Below are 22,459 nucleotides of genomic sequence, written 5' to 3'. Positions count from 1 at the left end.
CAGAAAACAAGCACAACAGCAGCAAAAAGCTAAAATGTGCAAAACCATAGCTAACGATAAACCCAGCAACGCAGTAGCTTAAAGTCAAATGTAGCAAAGCTACACAAGAGTAGATAAAAGCTAAAAATACCAAACTGCTGCTAAAACTAAAATTAGCAAAGCAGTAGCTAAAAACAACAAAAACAATTAAGAAAAATATGAGACTCTTAACAAATAGCACATTTTTTTAAAAATAATTTAATAATGGTGTACCACAAGGCTCAGTCTTAGGACCCACTTTCTTTACAATCTAAGTAATGTAGGTTGGAACATTCTCGACACATCCTTACATTTCTATGTCAATGACACAATTGTTTATTGTCGAGCTAAAACAGTTGCTAAGGTTTTCCAGCTTTTCCAGTCTGCATATTAATTTATTTAATCATTCATTTTTAGAAGCTGCCCCTGAAGGCTGTCAGGAGATGAATGAATCCACCACATGAACCTGAACATCACCGCTGTCCTTTGTCTTCATCTCCTTGTTGATCAGTGATGACTTCTACAAATCTCCACCCTCAAAAGATGCTGAGCGGAGAAAATCAGGACCCCCTCCTCCGAAGCTCTGCTTGCAGCATGAGTCACGTCCTGAAACCTGGAGGGTGGAGGCGTGCGCTAATAAACTGACATAATGGACCAGGGAACGTGGCAGGAAGCAAATCCTGGCCTGCCAAGCCAAATACGCTCAGGCCTCTTATAAGTTTATGAATGTAATGGATCCAGCAAGTAGATGGAGCCCGTTGGCCTCCAGAGGCTCTTTGAATGTGCCACAGCACGTAAAATACTGCCAGGAGCACCTCTTTCTCTGTGCATGTGTGCACGTGCATGTGTTTAGTGAGATAGCCTCGTCTCGCAGACAGCTGAGAATTGTGCACAGTATTCAGACAGCTCAAGGAGGAGAAGTGAAACTAGACGATGCAGGTTTTTATGAGCAAAAGACAGAAAATAGTTGTTGTACAACAAAAACAATATGGCATCTGTGGAGTCTACCTACTGATATAAACTGTCATTAAATGCACAAAAATGACTATATTCAACTTTACCAATATTAAGCAAGACCTTGGCATGGTAGTAGCTGGGAGTGATCCCAAAGTGGAACAAACCAGTTATGTTGGTGATAAGTTGGTCTCTTTGTCACGCCCCCTCCTTCATTGCCAGCCCTCTTCCTTGTTGACAGTCGTGTCAAACTGGTTGAAAACAACAAAGTCCATGCTCAATAATCCAGGTATACACTCCAACAATGTTGGAGTGTATACCTGATATTTGAACATCTTTTATTTGTTGTGATTATCTCTTGCCCACTAAGGAGATTTTAAGCTCGTCTCCTTATGTTCTTTAATGGATGGATGAATTGCACGGAACATAACAACGACAATATTACAAGCACATGTTAAATAAATACCAAAACAAATAAAAAAAATTGGGCAGGAATCCTCTGAAGTAATTCGTTATCAGAAGTTCCTTCCATAAGCTGCTTTCCCTCTTCTGCATCTTAACTCAAACCCCTTTATGTGAAACAAGAGATTATTTTCCACTCTAGGAACTGCAAGCCTGAACGAGCACAAAGTTCTGCAACTGAAACCTCACAAAGGTTTAAAATAACCTTGAAGAAATTATGCATGATAACCAGTGGTGGCTGGTGGAATTTAAACCAGTGCAAAATAGACATATACCGAAACATATATGTTCAAGACATTCCACGCACACATCACAGACTCATCGGTTCGCTCACTCAAGCTCACGTCTGCACGCTTTATTAACGCATTCCTTGCCTGTGTAAACACAGTAAATAAGGCACATTAGTGATGACTGCCGTTAGAATTTTCCACATTGCATGAGGTGGTAGTATGCTCAGTCCTTTCCTTTCTCCTCAGGACCCTGGCCGGCATAAACAAATCCAGCGTGGAATGCAGCGGGTCTCCCAACTATCTGCCTGATCAAAATTAATGCTGCGCCTCTTTTAAAAGTGCTGCTGTCTGACAGATAACTAATATTTCATACATAGTTTGGTTGTGAATGTCATTGCACAATCTGTTCCGGGACAAAACAAAACAAAAAATAAATAAAATAAAATAAATAAATCTGTACCAGGACAGTGGGACCGGAAGCACGATCCATACAGTGCACCGGTACTCAGGGCGCTGGAGCGGTGCGCCCAGAATCTTCCCATCTCTTGTAACAAAGAGGAGCTAACTGCGCATGCACAATTTTTAACGAGAGTCTATAGGCTAAGATTCTTGCGCCCCCAGGGCGGAAATACGTCACCAGAGACAACGTTTTTGAAAGAAACAACTTAACTCATCATTAACTATAAAATATTTATCTTACACACAAAAAAATGTACATATATTTCAAAATATTTTTATTTTATTTATTTATTTTATTTTTTCAAGTCTTCAATGTAATATGGTGAGTGCTGTGAGTGGTGGGGCAGCACCCTAGCGCCCCCTATTGAGCAGCCGCTACTGATGATAACTGTAGTTGTGGATTTAGATCATTACAGATAACACAGATAACACGGACTGCTTTCAAGGCGTCCGAGGCCCCCCAAACCTTGAGCTGCAAAACACCACTGGAAAACTAACGCTAAGATTTTGCTGCTGTCTGTAAGCAGAGATATCCAGAAAGAAAAGAGCAAAGCAACAAGGTTCAAAGACAAAGAAAATGGCCAACGTTGCATGCTGTCAGAGTAAAGACCAAAGATCAGGGATGATAAAAAATGTATGGGGCGAAGGGTGACGAAGGTGTCGGCTGCTCAGGTGTCACCAGCTGGCCCCGCGAGGGGAACAGAGAACAGGAGATCAGCAGCTGTGGACGTCTCAGATCACCTGCAGCAAACTCTCGTTCAGCTCCAAACCTGGACAAGACGGCAGGTAAGGGTCCTGTGTGGGGAGGGGGGAAATAATAATTATCAGGTCTCAGAAAGACTTACCTTTAAAAATAACTAAAGACCCAGACAAAACAACTTGTTCGTAATTAACTTTTCTTATTTTCAACCTTTATTTTGCCTCATTTTATGGGTTTATTTTATATTCAATCGAACTGAATCCGAATAATTTGATTTTGCTCTTTTATGTTTGAAAACTAACATGCTGAGGACTGTTTCACCGGCTTTTTACTAAGAATATTCCTGCTGGATGAAGGGAAATGGACATCTATTGCATGGAAGGCACAAGGGAGGAACTGACTAACACTCAATTCACTTTAATTCAATTCATTTTTTTTTTATGTGTTCCAGAGCATAACAAAAGTAATTATAACACAGAGAAAGTAAATAGGTTCAATGCAAATACATTTTCACTCCACTCCAATTATAATCAAATTTTGTTCCATACAGTCAGATTCAGTTACTTAATATTTATAAAATGTTCAAAAAATGCTTTGCAGAGGAAACAAGTGGATTGTTTTAAATTTTCCCTTTGATTCAACTTTGTCAGCAGACGCATGATATAAGAAAGAATAGAAAAAATGAACGATTAAATATATATTTTTATCTTCATAGGGTGGGAATGTGTAAAAAATCAACTGGAAAAGGTACAAATTCAAGTTGAAATTTCTTTATAACACATTTTAAAAACACCTGAATTGATCAAAGTGATGCATTTTATAAAAATGACACATTGTTAAAAAAAATGAACCTGCACAGCTAAGTTCTATACTACCCTCCTTAACCAACACTAAACACCAGAGAAGAAGAAATAAGCTTTTTTTTTACATTGGATTTGAGCATTGTAACCCAAAAGAATGCGCATGTCAATAACCATCAACATCTGTTCTTGATTTTTAAACATAAAATCATTCAAAAGTTTTGAGATCATTAAATATTCTGAAAACTGAAGCCACAAATCTAACTATAGGTTACTGACGACCATGACATTTTATGCCATAAGCTCTCGAATACTGGTTTCTCAGATCACACTATTGGTTGGTTTTCTAATGATCTCTCAGGCCGAAAGCAAAGTGTTCAACACAATGGTACTTCTTCTAGTTATTTAACTGTTAATAATGGTGTACCGCAAGGCTCACTCTTAGGACCCACTCTCTTTACAATCTAAGTAATGTAGGTCAGAACATTCCTGATGCATCCTTACATTTCTATGCCGATGACACAGTTGTTTATTACCAAGCTAAAAAACAGTTGCTAAGGTTTTCCAGCTTTTACAGTCTGCCTTCGACATCATCCAGTCAGATTTATTTAGTCTCAAACTGGTGCTAAATGATGATAAAACCAAAGGGATGTTGTTTTCAAACAGGAAGTTGGTAACAGCAGTCCTTCCGTCGGTCTTGTCCATGAATGGTGTTCCTATTGAGTTTGTGGAATCTTACAAATTTGGAAATCTTGGTCGTTGCACATCTCACTTTTAAACCACATCTCTCTTTTAAACCACATATCAAAAACTTGATAAAGAAATTGAAATTAAATCTGGGATTCTTTTTCAGAAATGGATCTTACTTAACGCTGAATGAAAGAAAACACCTTGTAACTTTTACCTTTCTACCAGCCGTTGACTATGGTGACATTATTTACCAGTATATGAATGCTCCTGCCAGCTCCTTGCAGATGTTAGACGCTGTCTACCACGGTGCACTAAGATTCATAACTGGCTGTAATTACCGTACCCATCACTGCTCTCTATACTCTTCGGTCAGTTGGTCATCATTATCTACACGCAGACTCTCTCACTGGTACATTTTCATCTAGAAATCATTTATTTGTCTGCTGCCTTCATATATCTCCTCCTATGTGTCAATTCGTCAGTGCAGATACAGCGCACGCTCTCAAGACATCATTACCTGCAGCGCCTCAGTGCGGACTGAACTCTCATGCTCCTGTAACCTGGAACACCTTGCAACAAGAACTGAAGCTGTCTACTTTAATCTCTCTAAGGGATTTTAAACAATTAAGTTCAATGCAAAATCAATGCAGACATGTTCCTGTTTTTAGTATTTTACATCGTTTCATAATGGAGCTTGATTTTAGTTTGTTTTATGTCACTATTTTTATTTGCTTTTCCTTTTGTATGCATGGCTGTTTATTGTTTTGTGTACTTTATCTGTGGTTTGTCTAAAACAGGTTTCTCTTGTAAATGAGTCCTCATGACTCAATGAGACTAACCTATATAAGTAAAGGTTTAATGACTACAGCCGCATTTCTTCTCTACTCTACTCATCTTCCTGCAGAGCTTTTATTTTTATCTATCAAAAGTCGATAAGGCTACAGTTACAGTAAAAGCAAAGTTATATTTACCTTAAATATAATTTATTAAACTGATAAAAAAGTGAACTTCTATGGCAGGGCTAGTCAACTAAGTTGCTCAGGGGCCAGACATCCATCAGTTATCGTCATTAAATAAGTTTGTTTTATGGTTTAAAATCTAGTTTTGTTTAAAAATGAACCCATTATTGGGCCGAACTGAGTTCACTCATGGGCCTGATTTGGCTCCTGGGCCTCCAGTTGAATAACCCTGTTCTATGAGTATTTTCTCTCCATTTAGCATCTGAGATGGAGAAGCTTTCATGCACGCAAGTTTTCTGTAATCTCCTGAGTCAGCCGCCTGCCTGCTGCCTCCTCACTCTGAAGCAGCCAGTTCTGTAGAATCATGCAGTGATTGGGTTTCAGGTGCTGCACAATAAACAGTGTTGGCTTGTTAGTCACCGGTTGAAACACAAAGTCATCTCAATATAGTTTCCTTTTGCGGCAAATTTTCTTTTTTACACGTTTTAGGTTCTTAAAATAGGAAAGGAGCTCTGAGCTAAAGCAGGTTTTAGGACGCACTGAGCAGCAGGATCACAGCAACCCTGCAGCTCAAGTGAGAAAAAATAATCCATTTTCACCTGCAAATTATAATCTCACGACTTCATATCCTCCTGCCTGGCTCAGTTATATTCCACATTCCCACTCACTGATAAAAACATGTCTTTTCCCTAACCCTCTTGCTGAAGTTTTCCTCACAAGTACAGAACACCCTCTGTCAAAGGTGTTGCACTTCACAGCACAAATCAGGAAGATGATGAAAGGCTTTCATATACAGTAGTAATCTGATTCAAAACTTTTACATTTCTTATCAGTAATTCTATTTTATATCAAAGAATTAACAAAGTAATTTAAAACATCCTTTTAGAAACAGCCTAATTTTAGCTGTTTCCAAATCAGGATGAGAAGTTAATGAAATATAAACTAGAGGAATGACATTTTCTGCAGAAGTGCAGTGTGACCAGTGTTGCCAGATGTACAATAATTATTGTATTTATACAATAAACAATAAACAGTTCTTAAAAAAGCTACACAAATATGATAGTTTTGACATTTATGTGCACCATAAACTCCTCACTTTTATTCATATGATCAGTTAGTCCAATTTGACCAGCCAGACTTCCCTCTGGTCACATGTTCACCAATCACAGCACACCTCTTCTTACCCCCACCCCCCCTATTAGGTGACAAAAGTGCAACCCCCTCCCAACCCACCCATCTGCTAAGCAAGAAAGCGCATGCTGACTCAGCAAATACAACAATTTGGGTCCAAATAAAACAATGTTAAAGCAACAGCACAATATTTTGTAATTTCCTATCTGGCAACCCCAACTGTGAAGCTGAGTGCTGAATGATTGCTGCGATGTAGCGAAGAAGCTGAAACTGAGGTTTTAAATCTAAAAGAAGCAGAACTCTAGCTAAAAATATAAAAGAAGCAAAATTCTAGTTTAAAAGTAAGAAAATAGGAAAAACACTACAACGTAAAAGCAGCTAAGAGTAGCAAAACAGCTAGAAATTAACAATAACTTTTTTCTTCTTTCGGCTGCTCCCTTCATCAGGGGTCACCACAGTGAACTAAGTTGCATGAAGACTTGGCAATTATTTTTACGCCGGATGCCCTTCCTGACGCAACCACAGACCACCGAGCTACCACAGCCCTCTGTGTGGAGCAGAGAGCTGCTAACTAGGGGAGCAGATGGTGGGGGTTAAGTGCCTTGCTCAAGGGCCCAGAGTGGGGCAGGTGTGGGTGCTTCACCAATCCCACCAACATTTTGATGTTGTCAGTACTGGGAGTTGAACCAGCGATCTTGCGATCACAGGCCCACCTTCTCCAACCTCTGCGCCACCACAGTAACATAAGAAGACAAAAACGGAGCGAGCACGCTGAAGCAGATTTAGTTTTTGTAGGAACTGAAGAGATCTCAACATACTGTATCTCTGAAGGAAAATATAAATCTATTTAAAATAATAAAGGTTACAAGAAGCGGAAGTCACAGCACGCACCTCCTGAATGAGCTGAACGTTTCGACACCTGAGTACCCTGACTATTTTGCTGCTCCTTTTTATGCAGCCGAAATTTCGGAATAGGTTTAGCCAGTTAAAGAGTTTTGGAGTCATGAAACTTTTCAGGGAGTAAATACTAAAACGGAGCGTGACACTCTGACGCAGGCGACTGTTAGCAGCTGTTTGTGTCAGAGCACGAGCCTAATGGAGACGAGAAGAATCAGGAGAAACAGCAGGACTCGACTTCAGGATGGGGTTTACAGAGGAGCTGCTGCTGGAGACAGAGACACGCCTGTGAGTGCACGTCATCACCTTTCTGACCGGTTTGTGAATTATCATAACGACAGAGATGATTGTCTTCGCTTCTGATGGGTCTTTAATGTTGATGCAGATACCAGCTCAGCCGAGAGACACGAAAATGATCCAGTCCTTCGCCAGTCTGATCAGAGCAAAGAGCAAACTTCTCCTCGAGAACCCCGACACTGTAGAAATCTACAAGGTAAGGTGACTTTAAATGTTTGTTTTGAGAATTAAACCATTTAAAAAGACTTAAATAAACCTTACAAAGGTTTTAATATATCAGTATTTTCCAGTACAACTACAACTTAATTCAAAATTAATTTTTCAAACCCAGCTGAACGGACCAGCAGTTGGTCCCAACAGACCAGGAAAAGGAGACATTTACCTTCCAGCCATCCCCAGAAGATCTTCCAGTCTGAACTCGATCCCCCGGAGTCTGAGTCAGTCCTGCTCGTACTTACACGACCGACGAAGAGGATCCGTCTCGTCGCTCACTTCTCAGAGAATAAGAGGTCACACTGAAAAACAGGTGACTGCTTCGGCAAATGATTTCTAAATAATTATACTATTAAAAATGAACTCATCCCCCTCCATGTTCTGTTTTCATACCAGAACAACCTCCAAGTCCTAAAAGAGGCTAAGAAATCAAATGTAACCGTGACAATGACCTACCTGGGTCAGGGCCGTCGAGGGTCGAGCTTAAAGTGGATCCAGGATGAACTGAAGGTGCTTCAGCAAATAAATGGAGGGGAGAACATCTGTGTCTTCAAAGACCTGATCACTCCAGGAGGTAAAACAATAAAACATAAAAAGTTTAATTATAAGGAAGCTGTCTTAGTTCAGCTGTAAATGATTAAAAAGCAAATGTGTTACTGTTACATCAATCAAAACGTTCGACTGAAGACTGATTGCATGCATCACCAATTTTATTATATTTTCATTAAACAGATTTGTAGTTTATTTTAAATGTTGTTAATAAATTTGGTTCCCTCACTGATTTGTCCCACACTAACTTGTTTCAGAATAAGCTTTATTATCATTGTACCGAGATTCAGATTCAGATAAGCTATAATTGTTGATTTATGCAGGCAGTCTATTTTTCTTGTCAGCCTTAAGTCTTACTGGTACTTCCAAAATCCGAAATGGCCAGATTAGGGTGCATTCTACTGGTCCGTGCTTACGAGTCTCTTCAAGGTCGTTTCATGCTGTCGAGTCCCAAAGCTACAGGTGGCCTGCGATTCTCACCAATCACTTCCATCTTATGGTTTAGCTCGTAAATCAGCTGATTTTGAGTCCACAAAGCACGAACCAAACCTTCACATAGGCAGCAGCCTGACGAGGGCCAAATTAGCTGCGGCCATCTTCTTTGTATGTTGATAAACCAGGAACCAAACAATTCCAAAAACAGGAAACCTGTTATCATAAATCCAATTATATGCAATTTTGGTGTCCTCGATCGACAGAGGTAGACACATCACATTCCACTTCCCCAGAGATATATCCAGCTGTACGTGTCATCCGAGCAGATGAGGGTTCTCCAGGATCTTGTCGCTTTGTTGAAAAGATTTTGTCATTTGTGTCGAAAGTCCAGTTGGTCAGATCCAAAACAGTAGTTTTCATTTCGAAAGATGTGCAAAAATAGGAGCTGCAATGCACAGACAGTGCAAAAAACAGGAGGAGAACAGGGAGAGGGAAGAGAAAGCGTGCGCCTTGTTCCAGGGCCAGTGAAGAATTAAAAAAAATGTTTTATAAACAGTTATTTTCCTGTAAAGTGCTGGCTTTCTATTGGGAATCGTCAAATCCTGTAGTTGTCTCCTCACCACTGTGCTGCTGCCTTTTGGAACTGTTTCTGAGTTTATTTGAGTTCAGTTCACGTTGTTTGGAAAGATCTCCATTTGCGTCCTCCATTCATCCTCACCCCCCTTGGAATTGTGGCAATGACATAAAAAAGACAAAGCTATAATGTCCCTATATATAAATGTCATGCCTTGTATTGATCTAGATTGCACTTCATACATATCATTATGCTCACTGCCGGTCTGGATGTAAAAAGTGAAAATTATAATTGCTAGATGGGATTTCTAATGAGACTTCTTGCTTATTCTACCTGTTGCAGCCCCTCTTTTTAACAACAGTCTGTAAAAAGCTTGAAACTGAGACCAGTTGTTGGAGTTTTTGAAGGGGAATGTTGTCTCCTTCTGGTCTGATGGAGGATTTTAGCTGTTCAACTGTCCTGAGTCTTCTTTAGCAGAGCTTTTGATTCATGAATGTTTTCAAATGAGCGTTGTCTTGCTGCCATCTGGACAGATGTATAATTTGTTCTAACACCAATTTACACTTTTCTGCATTGATGGTGCCTTTCCAGATGTGTAAGCTGCCCATACTCCAGGCAGTAATGCACCCCCATATGAACAGAGAGTCAGACCGTTGAACTGTAGACCCTTTCCTCTTGGGAGGACATGCTTTCTGTGATTTCCAAAGAAACATGTCAGTTTTTTTATTTATCTGCCTGCAGAACAGTTTTCCACTTTGCTTCAGTTCATTTTAAATGAGCTTTAGTCCAGAAAAGCCTGCAGCGTTTCTGGATGTTGTTCACTTACGACTTCATTATTGCATGATAGAGCTTTAACCAGCATTTGCAAATGGCACAGTGAGCTGTGTATGCAAACAATGATTTGCTGACGTGTTGGAGTCCATTGAGTGACGTCCGGACAGAATCAGACTTGTTTTTAATGCAGTGGCCCCTGAGGGCCTGCAGATCACGGGCCAGTACTGATTTTGGTTTTGTCCTTTGAGAAGGGAAATTTCGCCAGATTCTTGAAAATTTTTGATGCTATTATGAACTATAGTTCATAATGGAGGGTAATTGTTTCACTGTTTTTAGTGGCCAAGGCCCATCTTTACTTCTGAGAGTTTCAGCCTCTAATGGAGACAAAATCAGGACGAGGTGTGGAACAAGCAACAGGAACAGGAGACGTAGACTTACAGCATGGAGAGACAACAGGTGGTGGCAGAAGCTAATTACATGAGGGAGCAATAGCTGAGACAGACCACTAGAGGGAGACACACACTGGGAACAGAGTCAAACACAAGAATCAGGAATAAAAAAGATAAACACAAAGATAACAGACAAAAAGTACAGATTATGTACCACCTACTTTTACAGCCTTTTCTTGCCTAGTTCCTACTCATTTAAGATGTTAAGCTGCTGTAAAATTAAACTTTTTATTAAAATGGTACAGGATTTTAATTTCAATATATATGACATAGCTGCCCACTGCACCACCTGGTGGTGGATGGGTTAAATGCAGAGACTAATTTCGCCATTGTATGGAAACATACAGTGCTGACATTGTGATGACATTATTATTATTATTATAAAACAATCTTGCATGCAATGCTTTTATAAGAGTTTCAAATCATTACATTCTCATTTTATTATATTTTAAACAATGCCCCAATTTGTTTTGTATTGGGGTTAACTTTTTTGGTTTGTTGGCTTGCAGTGAAATGATCTGTTGTGACTTTTGCTGCTGTTTTCTGTCCATGCTGCAGTCTCACTGCCTTTTAAACAGGTTGGATCAATGGGGGGCAGCACGGTGGCACAACTGGTAGAGCTGCTGCCTCTCAGCGAACAGGTCCCTGGTTCAAACCCCGGTCCAGGGGCCTTTCTGGGTGGAGTTTGCATGTTCTCTCCGTGCATGCGTGGGTTTTCTCCGGGTACCCCAGTTTCCTCCCACAGTCCAAAAACATGCATGTTAGGCTGATTGGTAACTCTAAATTGTCCTTAGGTGTGAGTGAGAGAGTGAAAGGTTGTTTGTCTTGTTTGTCTCTATGTGGCCCTGTGATGGACTTGCGACCCGTCCAGGGTGTACCCCGCCCCTCGCACAATGATTGCTGGACATGGGCACCAGCGACCCCCGTGACCCAAAATGGAATAAGCGGGTAAAGAAAATGGATGGATGGATGGATCAATGGGTCAATCAGACAACTGCTAACAGGTGCACAACTCTACCCAAACTGTGCCGTGGTTCAATAAAAATTGTGTTCGACACACTCAGACGTTCAGAAACTTAACATGAAATGTCAGTATGTGATATGTTTTATATATTTAGACAAATCAATTTGGGATTCTGTCAGCTTTGAGGGAGACCATTTTTGTTTTAAATGCTCTTGCTGACCATTAATTGAATAGAACTGAAATATCGCATATTAAAACACCTGGCATTATTTTCTGTCTTGTTTGGTCATTCAGAGCAGTTCCAGTTTGTGTCTCAGAGACACAGAGGTTTCCCTTTCAGTGCCACGTTTTACATTAACGGCCTGATGGTGACGAGGATCAGTTCCTGCTGCGAGTACCGCTACGCTCCCGGCTTTCAGCAGGGCAGGAAGAGCTGCTTCAGGCTGACTTGGCTGGCTGGTGGGATACCCTGCTGCAGGTCAGATTTCATCCGTTTAGTGGAGGGAAAGTCAGATGTTGGCAGAGAAGTAAGAAAATAAATCAAGTAAAATTTCCAGTCAAAACAAATTGAGCTAATCTGACCTGAGACCTGAGAAAAAAAACGAGGCGAACTGTCCAACACAAGGGGATGATGTGGGTGCTGGGGAACAAATACAGCTGTTGATGAAAGCACATTTTTCATCTTTTTTTTTTTTTTCCAGATGTACTAGTCTTCGAAACAAATACAGCTCCTGCCAGCAGCTGAACAACAGCACAGAGGAAAACGTAATTCTCCCTCTTGAGCAGAACACTGGCAATGGTACAAAGCCTGGAAACGAGTGTCTCAATTTTCCATTACTTTCTAAAGCTTATTCATCAATATTTTTTGACATCAAGCCCAGTTCTTTCTTTCAGTTGGCTTGTTTATAGACACAGTGTACCAGAAAGTATTATTGTCTCTCATATCTCCCATGCAGACAACATCGAGTCGTCGTCCCCTCTTTTTATCCCGGCCAAACCTGAGAAAAAATCAGTAAGGAGGACAAGCAAACGCATCGAAGAAAGGGGATCCACTGACAGCGAGGACCTTGTTTCAGCTGGAATGAAACAAACCTCCAAGAAGAAAAGACGCAGGGGTCAAACTAACCAGAAGGAGAGCAAAGGCAAAGCAGCTGTAAATAACAGGGGTGAGGACAGGCGAGACGACAAGGACTCGATGAGATCAGCGATGACAGAAAAATCTGAAGGCCGGCCCAAAAAAACACAGAAACTCCTGAAAACAGCCAACGATGTCACAGCGGTGCAGACTGGACAGCTGCCGTCAAACAAAGCCCCCAAACCTCCCAGTGAGTGTCTGACCTGTTTGAGTTTTATTACTGTACTTTCCACTGTATAAGTCACAACTTATTGCATACATGAGCATGCCCTACTGCGAAGTGACTTATTTATGTTTTTTTCCCATATTTATACCTAATTTTCGGTTGAGATCTGACGATTTCATTCATTCTGACATGGAAAGTATTGAACACTAACATTTTTAACCACTAGAGCGTCCTCGAGTAATATGGCAAGCCAAGTGTCTCATTAATAGCTAAAAGTGGCTATTGATGAGACACTTGGCTTGCCATACACTACCTTCGTTTCGCTCCAGAACTCCTGGAGCAAACGTCAAATCAGCTGCATTTCCCCTGGGCGCCACGGCGAAATGCAGCTGATTTGACCATTAAAGTGCATTTATTAAGGAAAAGTTCAACTGAGACACACGTTTGCTACAATTCTGAGCAAACAAATAATTGTTTTTAGGTGTTAATCTAGTTCCTTTTCGAAGAAATGCACAGCGAGTCGTCACTCTGTCCGCTCCCGTAGCCACAAATTGATTTTTGAAATGCAGCTGATTTGACCGTCAAAGTGCATTAATTAAGGAAAAGTTCAACTGAGACACACTTCTGCTATAATTTCGAGCAAAGAAACAATTGTTTTTAAGTGTTAATCTTGTTAAGTTCTTGTTGAAGTCCTCTCGTGCACCCTCCCACTGCCACCATTTGGCAGCCAATAGATTTTTGACACAACACCGACCACCGTTTCCGGGTGGTCAGCGGTGACGCATAATAGATACGACTTATACAGCGAAGCGACGTATTTCTGTTTTTTTCTTCCCACTTTATTAGACATATTTGGACTGATGCGACTTATACAGCAGTGTGATGTGTACGGCGGAAAGTAATGGTACTGTAGGAAATTTAAGGCCCAGCATCGTCGCCTGTTGCTGAAGTTTTAGACAAAAGTGGAGCAACAATGTCTTCCCTCATGTCTGTGTGTTATTTTGTCTGCAGCATTAGCCAAACATCTCATGAACCACTTGATGGATTAGAATGAACTCAGAAAGTTATATCTGGATACGCAGTTTTAACAGCTGAACATTTGGAGTCAGTCCCAATCAAGATGGCGGCCACAGTTAAGCAACCTCAGCAAACACAAAAATAACTTCTTCTAAAATGTTTGTACAGATATTGAGCTAAAATTTGATGCGTTCATAGCTGAGGGCAAGTCCTAAGCCAAGTTCAAATGGATCATGTAAGATCTGTTTTGACAACTGTTAGCTGTGTCAGTTAGCAAAATATCTCATGAATCACTAGATGGATTTGAATGAAACTCTTAGAACATAATTGTTGGATGTATCCTCAAGCTGAACCCTGCCTTGCCCGCCCCACCAAGAGGCAGACATGAGTTCTGGTTCTGACCAGCCTGAACTGGTTCAACTGCTCAGAAATGAGTTTTATCGGTTCCTCTTTCATATTTAGAGTTGCTTATCACCTAGAAGCCTGCACACTCATTTTGGACAGTTACAATACATCCGCTGACCCATCAGTTTAAACCAGATAGGACTGGTTCTGGTCGACATATAGCATAATTACTGATGCACTGAGGCTGAACTCCGCCTTTTACCATAGGCAGCGTGTAGAATCTGTAAAACCCAGGAACTTCCTGGGTTCAGGGCTTCGTCTCCGAGACACTTACGATAACGTGTCGGATTGAGGTCTCAGCGCTGAGCCTGTAACTTTTCCTGCCTTACCGACATTAAATGGTAAAAAAAATAAAAATACTTGTTTAACAATGTTCAGTCAGGTCATCTGGACGGTTTCTTTATTTGCTGAGACGTTTCGTTCTTCATCCAAAGGACTTCCTCAGTCCGAGAAGCCACCAAACAAAACTGATTCCCACAAACAGCATACTCTATAGTGGAAAAAAAAACAGTTTGCTGGTGCAAAGATGGCCTCTGGAGCCAGCCCTCTCCCTCGTCAACTCGTCAGTGATGTTTTGAACCACTTTGGCATGACTGTCTCAGAGGGGTTGACGAGGAAGAAGGCAGGCACCGGAGGAGAGGGCGGGCCCCAGGGACCATTTTAGCACAAACTGTTATTTTTTTCCCATTATGGAGTTTGCTGTTTGTGGGAATCAGTTTTGTTTGGTGGCTTCTCGGATTGAGGAAATCCTTTGGATATAGGATGAAACGTCACCCCCACAAAAGAAACCGTCCAGATGATCTGACTGAACATTACTGGATTTTATACCTGGATTATTGAGCATGAACTTTGGTAAAAATCTTATTCTTCTCTGTTTTTATTGAGTCATTGCGAGTCTTCTCTCAACCTGGGAACAAACGAGCCGAAAAGGGCGCCGTGGTCGGACGGCGATATAATCATCAAGTCTACGTTTACAACTGATTATTTTTTGGAGTCAAGCCCATTCAAGATTATAACTTTTTTCTTTTTTTTTTTTGCAAACATTCAAAAAGCTTTTGCTCAGTCAAATTTATAGAAATTGAGCTAAAACTTTGGTTAGTTTTGTACACAACATATACTTTGAGCATTTTGCTCAAAACTTTGGCATCAAAGGGTCCCCCCAATTCAAGATGGCCAGATTATCAACGTTATCCAACATAAAAACTGCTACAACTCAGTCATTTATGTAGATATTGAGCTAAAAAAAATGGTGTGATAGTTGATGAGATTCACACATGACACACACTTTATGTGCTAACACAACTCAGAAGATTTTACAACATCACGAGGTCGCATTTAATGTTATTTACAAGATTTGACCAAAATGGCTTCAATTCTTCTTAGATAAGTTTAACATCACAGCCATGGAAGGTGGCTGGCACAGCTCATCCCTACAAAAAAATGCTGAAGACGTTTAATGAAACAATTTCAGTTAGTTTCATTCCTGTAAAGAATGATGGAGAAACAAATCGAGATGCAAATGACCCTTCAGGCCATCTGCATCTGGTATTTCCATTTTATAGGCCTTGTGGACAGAAAAAGAGAAAGAACAAGAAGTGTTTTCTTTCTGAAGTTTCATTTCAGGATAAGGAGGTATTGACGAAGCAGAACACAGAGAATCAGAAAGACCTGGAGTCAGATGGGAGAACCAGAGACGTGGAGAAACCAAAGGACTTCTACAAAGAATGTGTGGAAATGAGCGCCGAGTTGACCCGAGCACCAAACAAACACTTGTTCAAGGCAAACAGTGAGTAAAGATATTAAATAATAGCAGGAATAAAATTAAGCCCATTGGAGGGCTGTCACTGAGTCATATTAAACTTTAACCGAAGGAAACAGAAACAGAGAAACACCTGCGTATACAGAAATATCAGCAGTCCTGCTTCTTTTGCACAAACTGAACCTTGTGTTTTCCACGCTCTCATTTAAAGTAGGTGTAACTAACACACGGTGCCACGGCACCTGGCTTGTTTCATTTTCTCTCTGTGCACCAAGTTCTGGAGAGGTGCCGGCTCCAAAAGAGGCTCTCGTCGTGCCCCACGGATCAAGGCTCAGACGTGGAGCTCAGTGCAGAAAGTGACACGATGCCGCCGCCCGAGGAGGAGGAAGGAGGCGAGACCTGCCAGAACCCAGGCGAAGAGGAGGCAGTGGAGGAACATGATCTGCAGGCGCAGGTGTGTGTCCAACACAAGCTGACTGCGTTTCTGCCAGAAACACTTTTGGGAATGAAATAAAAGAGAAACAACCAGATGTATGTAGAAGTTCTCTATTTGTGTAACTGTTCCACTAATTCCAACATCAGTACTGAGGAACAACAAAGTCCATGCTCAATAATCCAGGTATACAATCCAACATTTTTCAGTCAGGTCATCTGGACAGTTTCTTTTTTCGTGCTGAAACGATTCGCCTTCGATCCAGAAGGCTTCATCAGTCAAGGAAACACACAACAAAACTGATTCTTCCCCCAACAACTTACTCCAAAGTGGAACAAACCAGTTATGTTGGTGATAAGTTGGTCTCTTTGTCACGCCCCCTCCACCATTGCCGACCCTCTTCCTTGATGACAGATGATGATGAAGCCTTCCGGATCGAAGGCGAAACGTTTCAGCACAAAAAAAGAAACTGTCCAGATGACCTGACTGAAAAATGTTGCATCAGTATTGAGGATTTAACAAAATGATGACTTAAACGATTACCATATTTTTCACCATATAAGTCACACCGTTTTGCATAATTTTGCAAGTCCTGAGACTTATACACCGAAATGACCAATATATGCCCCCCCCCCCCCATAATAATAATAACCCAACATTTGGCTGAGATCTGACAATTTCATTCATTCTAACATGGAAAATATTGATCACTACCATTTTCAGCCTCTAGAGAGCCCTCGACTAATATGGCAAGCCAAGTGTCTCATTAATAGGTAAAAGTGTATATTAACAAGACACTTGGCTTGCCGTAGGGGCCACCTTTGTCTCGCTCTGGAACTCCTGGAGCAAAGAGCAAATCAGCTGCATTTCACCGCACCGCCCAGATGAAATGCAGCTGATTTGACCAATAAAGTGCATTTATTAAGGAAAAGTTCAACTGAGACGCACTTTTACTATAATGTCGAGCAAACAAATAATTGTTTTTAAGTGTTAATCTTGTTAAATTCTTGGTAAGGTCCTCCCGTGCATGCTCCCGCGGCCGCCATTTGGCAGCCGACCGATTTTTGGAACAACACTGGCCCATGTTTCCGGGTGGTCAACGGCGACGCTTAACAAACGCCACGCGTCAGAGTTTACGCATAATAGATGCGACGAATACGACGAAGCGACGTATTTATGTTTTCCTCCACTTTATTAGACATTTTTGGCACACATGGCACAGAGCAGCGTTGTTAACCACTCACCTCAAGTCAATCCACAACATTTTTATTGAAATAAAATCAGATTTTTGGCTTAAACAACTTACACTTATTCCAGTGTTTGAGCTTTTTATATATTAAAACAAAAAGATGAATATCTAAAAACGATATCCAAGAAAACTAATGGGAGGAAGTCTCCACGTGCATTTAATTCAATTCAGTTCAGTTTATTTATATAGCACCCAATCACAATAGAAGTTGTCTCAGGACATATAATTTCATACACCCATATTTATCATATAAACAGTTCTTTAATAGTTGTGTTCGGCTTTTTTACATGCATTCACTTATATGTAATATCTGCATAATATATATGTAAATACACATGTTTACATTTACAAACATATTAAATTCATTCGCATGTACACATTCATGTAAACTATTTTTTCTATTGAGATATGAACATTTTAAATTTAAGGTGTTATATAGCAGAAAATTGTTATGATATTCTTGAAGTTCAACCAAAAGTGCATTCCAGTTTAGCTCAACGATTAGAGATTAAAACTCAACCTTTATTTAGAACGGTTAATCCCACTGAGCCTCGAGGACTCATTTACAAGAGAGACCTGATGAAATGTTTTGTTTTTTTGTTGTTGAAACGTTTTACAATGAAACCTTTTTCTAAAACCATAACCCTGCTGTCTACAAAAAAACATTATTTATTCATTTCCTGGCAGCACTTTATGTCTTTCTTCATACATTATTTGTGAAGTTTACATTTGACAAGATTCATGAATATATGTTGCGTTTCAGAACCAATTTGATTTTTTTTTTTTATTTCTTATAGATTTTTTCAATAAAAAAGGAAACACAATTTAAGATAATTGAAAGCAAACACCACAATAATTAATATACACATACAGATTTTTCCAGTAAAATTCTTCAAAAGAGAATAATTTATTTTCTAAATGACCCTATAAGATGTGATTCCGTAACTTTTTAATTGTTAAGTTCAACTTGACCACCACGTGTCAGTAATGCCTTCCTGCCAAACCTTCAATCACTTTTAGGTTTGTGTGTAAACGTGTTATTAACATAAAATGCAAATAATATAAAAAAAAAATCCTGGCTGGTAAACGATCTGACATGCATTTCGAAAATGAGGCAAACTTCAGGATTATTATAAAACTTTAAAGCTGCTGGTTTATATTCACACCATGTGTTTCTCCTCATAAACCAATGACTGCCATGAACAGATTATTTTAAATTGATTATTCTGAACTCTTTGAGAAAAACAAACTAAACAAAAGAACTTCCTCAGCAGAACAAATCATCAACATTTTCTAGGAATGAATTAGTGTGATTAAAAGCCTGACTATTTTACAATAAATTCAATCTATTCTAATGATTTATTTCAGTGTTTGACAAACGGTTGCACCAAATGGTTCTGAGGTTTATCTGGAGCTGGCAGGTGCTTGGCTCCATCATAAGGATATGATGAGAAAACTTCCAGTAGCTGAAAGATGCCTTCAGGTGCAGCCAAGTGGCTGGCGGGCACTTTCTCTCTGGACTTTTATCTCTGAGCAGGAAACCTGCAGCACCTTCCTGCTCACGTCTCTGTCGGAATAAGAATTTGAAGCTGTGCGACTCTCGTGCAGGAACAGTAAATACTTCATTTTGGTACTGGTGTGGTCTGAAAGCTGAAAATCTTTCTGTGTGAAAGAAAAGGTGACGCGTCTGTGCAACAAATTCTCTTTTCAGCATTTTTTATGATGTTTTGAGCTCGTACATGGTATATTTTCCCACAAGAATCAAAGAAACATAAATAAGTCAACATATTATAAGGTCCAAATGTACAAAAAAAAAAAAAAAAAAAAAAGGTCGTTGTTTTAGAACACGGCTTCATGAAATATTTCTAAGACTCAGTGGATAAGGTTTAAAATTCATAGTCTTGTCGATTTTTGACGCTTTGGGAATATTTTTCAACTTTTGAACCTGAAAGTGTTTCCTGACGTTTCACAAAAGCTAAAAGCTAAATTAAAAGTGCAACGTTCTTTGAAGGAATGCATACGGCTTGTTGCCTTTATGTCATAGTTTTCAACTCTCTTCTTACACTGACAAATGACAGAGTTGTAGTTGTACGGTAGTTGTAGTTTTGGTCAGACCATGAAAAAAACATCATGCTTCCAACAAATTAAAGTTTAGAAGAAATCTGTTGATTTCACAAGAAAACTCCATTAAAATATGTGTTTGTTGTTTATATGAACAAAGTATATATATATATATATATATATATATATATATATATATATATATTTATATATTTATTTATTTATTAAAATATATATGTATTTTAGAAAAACAAAAATAATTAATAATATAATAATTTTAAATTTAAACATTTGAAAAAGATTAATAAATAAAATACAAATAAATAAATAATAAATAATAAAATAAATAAATAATATTTAAATTAAATTATTATTAAAGCACAAAATAATAAAAAATAATTTTTTTAAAACATATAATTTTTTAATAAACAAAATAAAAATAATAAATATAATGAATAAATAGATAATAAAATAAATAAATATAATTAAAAATAGTATTAAAATTAAATTATAATTAAACCCAAAATAATTATTGGTAAAACTTTAAGTAAAGATCTTTTGCAAAGTAATAGAGATACGTTCATACGTTTGAAATCAGTCTCAGATATTACCACACTAAATTTTATGTCAACTTATGTAAAATCTTTTGTGTTACAACTATTTTTGTGTTTTTACAGTCAGCTCACTGCAGCCATTTTGATTCTGCTAGTTTTCAAATGTCAATCAGTTATTGATGATAACTCAATAATTACTTTTTGCTAAGTTTCATCAAAATATGTCTAATGCTTCATGAGATACTTTGATAACCGACACTTTGCCTTTTGGTTGTGGGCCATACACAACAGAATGTACAAAACCTAAAAATGTTTATTTTTGTGATCGCAGCTCGACGCCATGATGACGGTGTTGAAAACGTCAGATGAGGTGGAGCAGCTGGTTCTGAGGAACACAGACCTGACGGACGACCTTCTCCTGAGCCTGGCAGGGGTCCTGAAGAGCAGCTCGTCTGAAGTCACGCTGCTCAACCTGAACCTCAACCTCATCGGCCCCTTCGGCGCTCACATCCTGCTGGACATCCTGAGAGTGAAGCCGCTGGTGAAAAGCCTGCAGTAAGTTTCTGGCTCTAATGAGCCGACTCAACCCCAAACCTGAGGAGCAAGAACTGAACACATGAAAAGGCACTTGAAGACACACACACTGGAGCATCTTCTGTTTATTATTTACAAAAACAGCTGGAACAAAATAATAATTAAAAAAAAAAACAGAATTCAAGAGACACTAAAAGTAAGGATCAAATTCAAGAGTGAACAACAGCCTAAAAAAATCAGTTTTTCCACTACTGAACGTAGAAATCCATCTTTTTATGAGAACAAAGTAAAACGCCTGCGGTGCTTCAGAGTTATTTCCTTTTTCTCCACAAAATCCAGACAGTGTTAAAGAGCTTACCTCTGTGGCACGGGGTTGGACACGCTGACAGAGCTGAAAAGTTTGAGCACATGGATAATGACACACGATGCAGTAAAAATAAAGGTAAATATTAACATATTAAAGATGTATTTAGGAAACACAAGAGTCTTGGCAACACGCTTACAGCTGCAAGACTTTCCTTCAATTGTTTTAATAGTTTAAAAGAATGACTTCCAGACAAAAACAACAGTGGTTTCTAAATTTGTACAAGCTAATGCGATTTATGAAATAATTCATTAATGCAGCTGTTAATGCCAAACACAGTGGGAAGCACTTTAAGCATGTATTTAGAATGATGGTCATTTGCATCGTCAAATATTAACTCAGTACCCGAGAAGTTAGCAGAGTTCTAGCCTTTTTATGTTTCCTAAGGCTGAATTAGCTTGACTCCAAAATTTTAGCAATTGTAGCTTTATTGTGAACTAGATGAATTGCATTGCCTGTGAAAATGTAGTGTGAATGCTTATTGCAGAAGAACTTGCTGAAAAACAGCTGAAATTAGCAAAAAATGGTAGAACAAGCCTAATTTAGCAGAAACAAGCAGAAAAGACACATATTTGTTGAATTAGGTTTAAACGAGTAGAAATTTGCACAAAATTTGGGAAATTAGCTTTAAAAAACGGAAATTTGCACAAAAAAAATGGCTGAAAAGTAGCTGAGAATGCAGAAAAATGCTTAAACTAGAAGGAAGCAGAAAGAGCTTAAATGAGTTAAAAACTGTGGAATTATCTGAAAAAGCTAAAAACAGCATCAAAAGAGCTAAAAAGTGGCTGAAAGAGCACAAAAGCTGAAACTAGCAGAAAAAAGCTTAAACTTGAACTTAGCATAAAGAAGTTAATTAGGCAGAAAGTAGCAGAATGTAATTGCCATGAAAATCTTGAATTTATCTGAAAGCAGCTGAAATTAGCTACAAAAACACCAACAAGGTAGCTGAAAATGTAGAACAAGCCTAAATTAGCAGAAGAAAGCAGAAAGAACACTTTTGCCCAATTAAACTGAAAGAAGCAGAAATTAGCCCCAAAAGTGGAAATTATATGAAATAAGCTGAAACAAGCAAAAACAGCTGAAAAGTAGCTAAAAAGCAGAAACAAACTTAATTTACCAGAAAGAAGTGGAGAAAGCACATTTTTGCTGAATTATGCTGAAAAAAATTTGAAATTATTGCATAAAATGGGGAATTAGCTGAAAATTAGCACAGCACAGCTAAATACT

Source organism: Nematolebias whitei, chromosome 8 (assembly GCF_014905685.2).
Source record: "Nematolebias whitei isolate Nwh7 chromosome 8, NemWhi1, whole genome shotgun sequence".
Classification (NCBI taxonomy): Eukaryota; Metazoa; Chordata; class Actinopteri; order Cyprinodontiformes; family Rivulidae; genus Nematolebias; species Nematolebias whitei.
This window is presented reverse-complemented; position numbering follows the sequence as displayed.